Source organism: Sebastes umbrosus, chromosome 1, assembly GCF_015220745.1.
Source record: "Sebastes umbrosus isolate fSebUmb1 chromosome 1, fSebUmb1.pri, whole genome shotgun sequence".
Taxonomy (NCBI): Eukaryota; Metazoa; Chordata; class Actinopteri; order Perciformes; family Sebastidae; genus Sebastes; species Sebastes umbrosus.
Genome location: NC_051269.1, coordinates 23703669 through 23713814, shown reverse-complemented (window position 1 = coordinate 23713814; position 10146 = coordinate 23703669). Strand labels below are relative to the sequence as shown.

Here is a 10146-nt window from a genome sequence, read left to right as displayed (position 1 = left end):
AGTGAAGGAAATCTGCACAGCATGCTGAAATAAATTGCTGTTACCCTAAATCACAAACTGCCAGTATTGCACTTTGTCATGCTTTGATCACGTGATTCTAATTCATACTTATTATTATTATTTCCATTTTTAAATGTCCCTCTTCCCACAAAAAAAAAACAGCCTCCAATCAAACAGTGTCCCATCCTGACAGACTGGAGCTGCTTTAAACACTCTGCTTTATTTCCTGTGACAATCAATCGGGCTCTTTCTAATTGGATGGAGGAGCCCCCCCCCTCCTCCTCCTCCTCTTCCTCCTCCTCCTCCTCTTCCTCTGCTCTCCGGTTTATTGTCACTGACAGTCGGATTATTCCCTCACAGTAGCAGCCTGCTCCCTCTCATCATCCTCCTCTTCCTCCTCCTCCTCCTCTCTGTCCGACAATGCGGGCACCAACTAAGGATTTATAATTTCTTCTTCCTCCACTCCTGCATCGTTTGTTCCTCCTCTTCTTCTTCACGGTAACGGATCTCTCTTCTTTCTAATGTTTTGTTTATGTGCGCGTCTTGTCAGCGCTGCCTGGCATCCAACCATGTGCACGAGTTTAAACACACTTGCGTTGTAAAGTGAGAGCTGTGTGGATGTGTTGTGTTGTTGTGTGGTCGCTGCTCGACTTTAACTTCCAGAGCTGAATGCGGGAGCGACGTGATGTGCTTCCACTGCTCCTATAACGACACAATGCTTGTGATTAAAGACGCGACGTGCGCGCAGAACGTTCCCAGTCACAGTGATGATGATCAGCCGTCTCTCTTTTAGACGCCGGGTTGAAGCAACGTGCCAGCCTGGCGGTATAGAGCCGTGTGTTCAGACGCGCATTAGAGCTCCAGTGTGGTCCCTGGACTGCTGCTGGGCTACTGGAAATGAAATATCTGATTAACACAGTGACTTTTTAAAGCTGCAGTAGGCAGAATGTTTTGGTTCATTAATGGGCAAAAATATCTATAATAACCTTTTCCAGCATATTGTTATTCTAGTGTTCTGAGAGATTTCTGCACCTCCTCATGGCTCCGTTTTCAGGATTTAAAAAAATCGAGCTGGAGACTTTAACTAATCATTTCAGAGAGAGAGCGTTCCTATTGGCTGAGCTCCGGCTGGTGGGCGGTGCTTGGTATTTTCCCCAACCGATCTCAACATGGCTGCCGGGTCACAAACTTCCTCATTTCACATAAGGCCTATAGAAAGGAGGCTGGGTCACGCGTCATACCTCCCAGAGAATAACACATGCGCAGTAAAATCTCGCTTGCACTCGTCGAAATTGAGTGCAACGCACGACCACAGCTTCAGTTACACTGCGCGTGTGTTATACCCCATACCACAAGACCCATGTCAGAGCCGGTATAGAGCGGTGTGTGTTCACCTTCCCTACAGACTGCACATTAAAGCTCCAGTGTGGTCCCTGGACTGCTGCTGGGCTACTGGAAATGAAATATCTGATTAACACAGTGACTTTTTAACCTGCAGTAGGCAGAATGTTTTGGTTCATTAATGGGCAAAAATATCTATAATAACCTTTTCCAGCATATTGTTATTCTAGTGTTCTGAGAGATTTCTGCACCTCCTCATGGCTCCGTTTTCAGGATTTAAAAAAATCGAGCCTGTGACTGGAGACTTTAACTAATAATTTCAGAGAGAGCGTTCCTATTGGCTGAGCTCCGGCTGGTGGGCGGTGCTTGGTATTTTCCCCAACCGATCTCAACATGGCTGCCGGGTCACAAACTTCCTCATTTTACACAAGGCCTATAGAAAGGAGGCTGGGTCACGCGTCATACCTCCCGGAGAATAACACATGCGCAGTAAAATCTCCTTTGCACTCGCTGAAATTGAGCGCAACGCACGACCACAGCTTCAGTTACACTGCGCATGTGTTATACCCCATACACCAAGACCCATAACAGAGCCGGTATAGAGCGGTGTGTGTTCACCTTCCCTTCAGACTGCACATTAAAGCTCCAGTGTGGTCCCTGGACTGCTGCTGGGCTACTGGAAATGAAATATCTGATTAACACAGTGACTTTTTAAAGCTGCAGTAGGCAGAATGTTTTGGTTCATTAATGGGCAAAAATATCTATAATAACCTTTTCCAGCATATTGTTATTCTAGTGTTCTGAGAGATTTCTGCACCTCCTCATGGCTCCGTTTTCAGGATTTAAAAAAATCGAGCTGGAGACTTTAACTAATCATTTCAGAGAGAGAGCGTTCCTATTGGCTGAGCTCCGGCTGGTGGGCGGTGCTTGGTATTTTCCCCAACCGATCTCAACATGGCTGCCGGGTCACAAACTTCCTCATTTCACATAAGGCCTATAGAAAGGAGGCTGGGTCACGCGTCATACCTCCCAGAGAATAACACATGCGCAGTAAAATCTCGCTTGCACTCGTCGAAATTGAGTGCAACGCACGACCACAGCTTCAGTTACACTGCGCGTGTGTTATACCCCATACCACAAGACCCATGTCAGAGCCGGTATAGAGCGGTGTGTGTTCACCTTCCCTACAGACTGCACATTAAAGCTCCAGTGTGGTCCCTGGACTGCTGCTGGGCTACTGGAAATGAAATATCTGATTAACACAGTGACTTTTTAACCTGCAGTAGGCAGAATGTTTTGGTTCATTAATGGGCAAAAATATCTATAATAACCTTTTCCAGCATATTGTTATTCTAGTGTTCTGAGAGATTTCTGCACCTCCTCATGGCTCCGTTTTCAGGATTTAAAAAAATCGAGCCTGTGACTGGAGACTTTAACTAATAATTTCAGAGAGAGCGTTCCTATTGGCTGAGTTCCGGCTGGTGGGCGGTGCTTGGTATTTTCCCCAACCGATCTCAACATGGCTGCCGGGTCACAAACTTCCTCATTTTACACAAGGCCTATAGAAAGGAGGCTGGGTCACGCGTCATACCTCCCGGAGAATAACACATGCGCAGTAAAATCTCCTTTGCACTCGCTGAAATTGAGCGCAACGCACGACCACAGCTTCAGTTACACTGCGCATGTGTTATACCCCATACACCAAGACCCATAACAGAGCCGGTATAGAGCGGTGTGTGTTCACCTTCCCTTCAGACTGCACATTAAAGCTCCAGTGTGGTCCCTGGACTGCTGCTGGGCTACTGGAAATGAAATATCTGATTAACACAGTGACTTTTTAAAGCTGCAGTAGGCAGAATGTTTTGGTTCATTAATGGGCAAAAATATCTATAATAACCTTTTCCAGCATATTGTTATTCTAGTGTTCTGAGAGATTTCTGCACCTCCTCATGGCTCCGTTTTCAGGATTTAAAAAAATCGAGCCTGTGACTGGAGACTTTAACTAATAATTTCAGAGAGAGAGCGTTCCTATTGGCTGAGCTCCGGCTGGTGGGCGGTGCTTGGTATTTTCCCCAACCGATCTCAACATGGCTGCCGGGTCACAAACTTCCTCATTTTACACACGGCCTATAGAAAGGAGGCTGGGTCACGCGTCATACCTCCCAGAGTATAACACATGCGCAGTAAAATCTCGTTTGCACTCGCCGAAATTGAGCGCAACGCACGACCACAGCTTCAGTTACACTGCGCATGTGTTATACCCCATACACCAAGACCCATAACAGAGCCGGTATAGAGCGGTGTGTGTTCACCTTCCCTACAGACTGCACATTAAAGCTCCAGTGTGGTCCCTGGACTGCTGCTGGGCTACTGGAAATGAAATATCTGATTAACACAGTGACTTTTTAACCTGCAGTAGGCAGAATGTTTTGGGCATCAATGGGCAAAAAAATCTATAATAACCTTTCAGCATATTGTTATTCAAGTGTTCTGAGAGAAAACTAGAATTCTACTCCTCCTAATGGCTCTGTGTACAGGCTTTAAAAAATCTAGCTAAATCAGCTAAACAGTAACGGGCAATACAGTAACAGAATATTGATTGCTGAGGTGGTTCGAGCATCTGGTAAGGATGCCCCCTGGCACGACCAGCCGGGGGGAGGCCACGGGGAAGACCCAGGACTAGGTGGAGAGATTATATCTCCACACTGGCTTGGGAACGCCTCGGAATCCCCCAGTCAGAGCTGGTTAATGTGGCCCGGGAAAGGGAAGTTTGGGGTCCCCTGCTGGAGCTTCTTGCCCCCGCGACTCGACCCCGGATAAGTGGTTGAAGATGAGTGATGAGATGTGACCCAGCCTCTTTCAATAGGCCTTGACTACTGTCAGGATATAGTGACCGTTTTATAAAAATAACTTTTTTTTTTTTATCATAATTCAATTCTACGCACTGCAGCTTTAAACACCAGCTGTACTGTTACTGAGATTCAGGGCCGGCTCTAGCCCTTTTGGTGCCCTAGGCGAAATTCGGATTTTGAGCCCTGCCACGCAACCCCTCCCCACGGAGCCCCTCTAGGCACCCCCCCAGAACCCTTAATAAACATCACAATAGAGTTAGCATTTTATCACTTCTGGTTCCCTCGTCTGGAAGTCAATGAGTTTTTAGTTAGATGCCTGAAATAAGGACTGTGGTTAACACAAGCTGAAGAGATTTTAACATTTTCTTGTACGATATAAAATACGTCAGTAAATATGCCTTTATGTGTCTTAAAAAAGACGGTGGCTAACAAGTGGCTAAATGAGACTGCTAAACGTCATCACGCCGACTCGTCCGCCTTTACAGCCGTGTTGTGTATACTCGCGCTCCTGCAACAGTGGTGTAGTTCGTTTAAAGCCTAACGTTAGCTTTTTACTTCTGGCGATTGCATTCACACTTCAAAAATCATAAAAGTGATGTTCGTTTGTGGAGATTATCTTGCTGAACAAAATGTGTAAGTATCATAAACATGTGTTTGCCACAGAGCTTATTTTCTGCAATAATCCAAAACCCCATTGGCTTTTTGTCAAGGGAACCCAGGGCGATGCTAACTTCCTGATTGGCCTAAAAAAATACATCATCCCTGGAGCAATCTATGGCGACAAAAATTACGATTTTTATTTTCATAAATAACTGTATTATAATATAAATAAACAATTGGTCCTTGAGATTGTTGGCTTAAAAATGTTCAGTCAATGTCAGTACAACTTACACTTTTATTAGCAAATAAGTGTAGCTGGGCAGAAGTTTCTTTCTCTTTCTTTCTTTCTTTCTTCATTTGTTACCTCAATGCAGAAAATAAGGAAAGGCACTCATCGGCCTTTTTAAAAAAAAAATATATATATACATATTTTTTATTCTAGTGTGTGTTTTTTTTTAAGGGCGACCAGCACTCCAGAAGGTGGCGCCCTAGGTGACCGCCTATATGGCCTATGCCTTTAGCCAGCCCTGATCCTTTATTATAATAGAAAAGTGAATTATCACTCCTGTTACTTCCTCTCAGTAACTCAAACCCACATGGCCCCTGGAGGCTCCATGAACCCGACTCTGATAACCGCTCCTCTAATAGAAGACCACCACCACCCACAGCATCAATCCCCCTGGTCTACATCCCCCCCTCCATCAGCTCCTAAAATTTGGGTGGCATATGGCTCAGTCTCCCCCAAAGCTCACAGATGTTCAGTCGTTACATCAGCAGCCTAGTTTGGAGGCAGAAGACAACTATAGTCTGCCTTCTCTCTCTGTGTGTGTATGTGCGTGTGTGTGTGGGGGGGTGTGTAGGGTGGGGGGTGACGATGTCTTTATGGGAAAGTGTGGCTCAGTAATTGGTAAGGTCTGATCGCCTCGTGTTCTCACTGGAGGGCTATAATACTCAGCTGAAGATAATCCTATGCAAAAAAGCGGCAGCGTGATCCTGTGATGTGTTTTAGGGGGATTCTATGCAAATGTCAATCCCTGCAGGGGAAACATAAAGAACCAACAAGGTTGTTGCCTGTGAGCCCTTAATATAAAGTAATGTGTAATATACTAACCCCTCATCACAAGTTGCATGCCCATTAACCACTCTGATCAAAGACTGACCATGCCTTCATAGATTGTATAGTTTTTATAAGACCAAATAACATCAGGGCTGAAACTAACAGTGGTTTTAATCAGCAGTTAATCTTCAGATTATTTTCTCAATTTACTAATTTAGTCGAAAAAATTTCACGAAATGGTGAAAGATACCCATCACTCTTCTCTTCTTCATAACTCTTCTCTTGTTTAGTACAACATCTTCAATTTAATGTCACTAAAGACAAAGAAAAGCAGCATTCATGGGCATTTAGCTTGAAAATTGAACATTTTTAAACGGCAGCTGAAGACCTATTAATTTAATTTGGCTTATAATTGATGTCATTCTAACTATTATTATTCATTTTATTATTATTTTTACTAATTCCCTCATTTTTGTATTATTCTTAATGGTTTCTATTTTGACTTGTTTGATTGTGTTGCATTTTTCTTTTCTTTTGTCAAGCACTTTGAGCTACATCCCTTGTATGAAAAAGTGCTCTAAAGTTATTATTAAAACAAAAAGTAAATGCCATTCAAAAGCTGCATATATTATACTGTAAACAGTAGTAATATGTTCCCCAGGCCTAATTCAGGTAGAATTGTGACACGTTAAAGTTTATACCTAATTTGGAACATCTGTAGTGTGTGTAGTGTACAGAATATGATTATATTAATAGTATCAAACTATACAGTATGAAAATATACAGTAAGACAAAAGCCAAATATAGAGGAAAGAAACACCATTTTGTGCTTCAGATTTATTTTTATTTTCTTTTTCGATAATAATCTCATGACCCCTTTATCAGACTCGACCCTCAGGTTGGGAACCACGGCTCTAAAATCAGTGTTGCCACAGTCCTTGTACGCCAGGAATACACAGTATGAGATGACCTCTCGGGACACAATAAATTCACGATGAAGTACTGCTTATCACGGACTTCATTCTTGAAAAGGAGTAGTGAAATAACTGGAAAGTAAAAGAGGGGAACAATGTGACATTCAGCCTGCAACATGGGGATTTCACCCCAGGTGAACATTTTTAACTAACTGATACCATGAAACTTCCCCAGTTGATTACTTACATTAAGCCAATTATTTTTTGCATGACAAGTTTTATGAAATTTTATGTTTAAAAATGCATTTAGGCATTATCTTGTTAATTTTGCATTAATTTGCATGCATCTCCAGAACAGAAATCTAAACATTAGATAAAGGTAGAATTGACCCTGAGTTAATTGAGTTAATTAGGGGAGACTAAACTTCTGGGTGAATGCATTCAAACACAAGCTCTGCACAATCAGTGTAACAGCTATTACATGTAAACACTACTGTGCAGTGGTTCATTGTCATATACGATGCACCACAGCGGTGCTGCCGAGCAGTGAGCTGATCTGACAACTTTTTAAGCCTTTTCTGGGGCATCCGTGATACCATGATGAAGTATGGTAGATCGCTTCGGCATCACTTGACATCCTTGACTAATCCAGCAGAAAGGTTTTACAGTGAAGATACTGCAGCTGCAGCTGGAGGATGGATGTCCTCACTGGAAGCTGGCCTCATATTCTGTAAATCTCAAGGCCACTTTCTATAACTACGAGGTCACTGCACCGCTGTGTCCGACAGGAAAACTGCTTCAGAAGAGTTGCAGTCACAAGTACAATATTGTAAAAGACAAAAAAAAAAATGAGCTGTTAATTCTGTTGGCACTGAAGAAAAAGCTCTGCAATGGCAGAGGACAAAGGAAACCAGGAAACATTCATATTGGAAAATTTAGGCAATTTTCTTAAGAAAAGCAAAGACTGAAACGGTTAGTTGAATATCAAATGTTTTGCTGATTGATTTCCAGTTGATTGACTAAGGCATAATATGGACTACAGATGCATAATCTGACACATTTGCAAGGAGGAAACATCAAGACTTTTACTGCTTTCTGTATTAAATTATATGCATAGAAATAAAATAGGAGTAGTTCGGACATTTCCATTCAAATCAACGTTACAGTATGTTCTGAGCCGCGGCCATTTTTATGTGTACCGTTGCCATTGCAACCGTTGTAGTGGGCTAAGGCTTACGGCAAGTCGCGGACTCACAGAGGTGAGGTTTGCAGTAGGGATGCTAATTTTGAAAAAATTCTTAACCGATAACCAACCCTTGTTAACCGATTATTAACCGTTAACCGACAAGATTAGTGACTCACACGCAGCGGTGCGGCAGCTGCAGTGTATGAGTACAACAGACAACTGAGTCCCCAGTTCACCATCAGGATAGTAAACCTAGCACCCACGGTTCTGCGTGTAGTGTCGCGGACATGCAGCCATGTTCCCAGTAAATAGCAACTGATTACACAGATTAACGATAGCGATTGTCCGACAAACAGTGTGTTTTTGTGCTACGTTAGCAGCTATAGCCGCTCTGTCATTGCGGCGTAACTTTTACAAGTGTCCAGCTGTGCGCATTAAAGCATGGCAGAATTAGCAAGTTAGCTAACTAGCCAGCTGTCCGCATTAAAGCGGTTCAGAATTAGAATTGTCGGCTCGTTAGCTAGCTTGATAGCTTGCTGATTCCACCATGCTTTAATGCTACACTGGTTTCAGAAAATGAGCCGAACAGTGGGCTGGTCACGAGCGGCAGCGCTGGGTCTAACAGTCCCTCTTCTTCACTCCCCGCCGCTTCTGAGCGGCGTCCGCTCTCTTCCCGGCGAGCTGCGACCACACTTTAACGCCACTGACTTGTGTTGTCATCATAGTACCTAACCGAAATCGCCATTTTCTTTTGTACTAGTAAAACGACCACGGAAAACACTTAAATTTCCGTTCCACTCTTGGTAGTATAGTATAATAGTATATAATAGTATTTGTATGGCTATCCATCCATCCATCCATCTGCAACCGCTTATCCCGTTAGGGGTCGCGGGGGGGCTGGAGCCGATCCCAGCTGACATTGGGCGAAGGCAGGGTACACCCTGGACAGGTCGCCAGTCCATCGCAGGGCTGACACATATAGACAGACAACCATTCACGCTCACATTCACACCTACGGGCAATTTAGAGTCCACAATTAACCTAACCTGCATGTCTTTGGACTGTGGGAGGAAACCGGAGTACCCGGAGAAAACCCACGCTAACACGGGGAGAACATGAAAACTCCACCCGGAAGTGTCCCAAGCCGGATTCGAACCTGCAACCCTCTAGCTGTGTATTTGTATGGCTATATAAGTTAAAACAAGGATTTGCTGTCATTGCACTGCACGCACTCAGTCAGTCTCACTCACTGAAGGAAACATCACGAGCTGCATATCAACCAGCCACATCAAACAGCCCGGTGATGTTGCCCCCTCCATCCTCACTGAGGTGAGCTTTAAAAAGGCGAGTTTAATCTGGGCTCTGTTGTTGGGTCGGTGGGCTGATTGTGTGTACGGGGAGGACCGCTAGTACATGTTAGTGTGTGTGTGTGTGTGTGTGTTTGAGGGAGAGCGCTCGGAGTGAGAGGGGTGGGGATTTTAGGAAGCATACTTGCATTTCAAAGTAATGGCCTATTTATAGGGCAGACAAACAGCGGCACAGCGAGAGAGGGAAAAAAAAAAAGAGTCCAGCGCCTATGGCCTGTTGTTAGCATCGAGGAATGCACCAGTGGTAGTTGTGATAAGGATAGAGTGGAGGGGTTGCAGCAGGCACGGCTTGTTAGAAACACACGTGACCACACATGCCAAACACACACACACACACACACACACACACACACATAGCTGTGTACTTCTATCTTTGTGAGGACACCGATTGACATAATGCATTCCCTAGCCTCTTACCCTAACCATCACAACTAAATGACTGAACCCAACCCTTACCCTAACCTGAACCTAATTCTAACTTGAGCCCTCAAACAGGCCTTTGAAGGTCTATCCGAAGTACACTTGTTGTGGTAGTCAGTGTTACTGGTTGCCGATCGATTACATACCCACCGTCCCCACCGTCATTTTGCTTTTTTTTTTTTACAGAAATAAAACCCATTTAGTTAATTTTGTCGTATCAGCACCGTGTTATTAATACAAAGTCGGACGACAGACGCTACAACTGGCAGTGAACGCATCTGCTCCATACGGAGTCTCAGCTCAGAGTAGCAGATGTAATATTTCACAAGCGAAAAAGTGGCAATTTGGCAATATTTCAGATTTCAATTCAATGTTATAAGGGAACCATAACGTTAATGAGGCCATCGCT

The 10146-nt window shown here is 43.9% G+C and overlaps 1 protein-coding gene across 4 annotated transcripts in view; it reads left to right on the top strand.

Annotated features, from left to right (window-relative positions):
- The first annotated feature begins 225 nt into the window (after positions 1 to 225).
- The window catches only part of pcbp4 (poly(rC) binding protein 4), a 165932-nt gene continuing 156011 nt past the window's right edge, over positions 226 to 10146 (top strand). For 2 of the 4 annotated variants that reach the window (XM_037772960.1, XM_037772950.1), the window contains exon 1: positions 230 to 498. The gene's annotated coding sequence lies outside the window, so the exon portion shown is untranslated. Of the gene's footprint in view, positions 499 to 10146 lie in introns of all 4 variants that reach the window. The other 2 variants (XM_037772967.1, XM_037772974.1) reach the window with 2 other exon arrangements.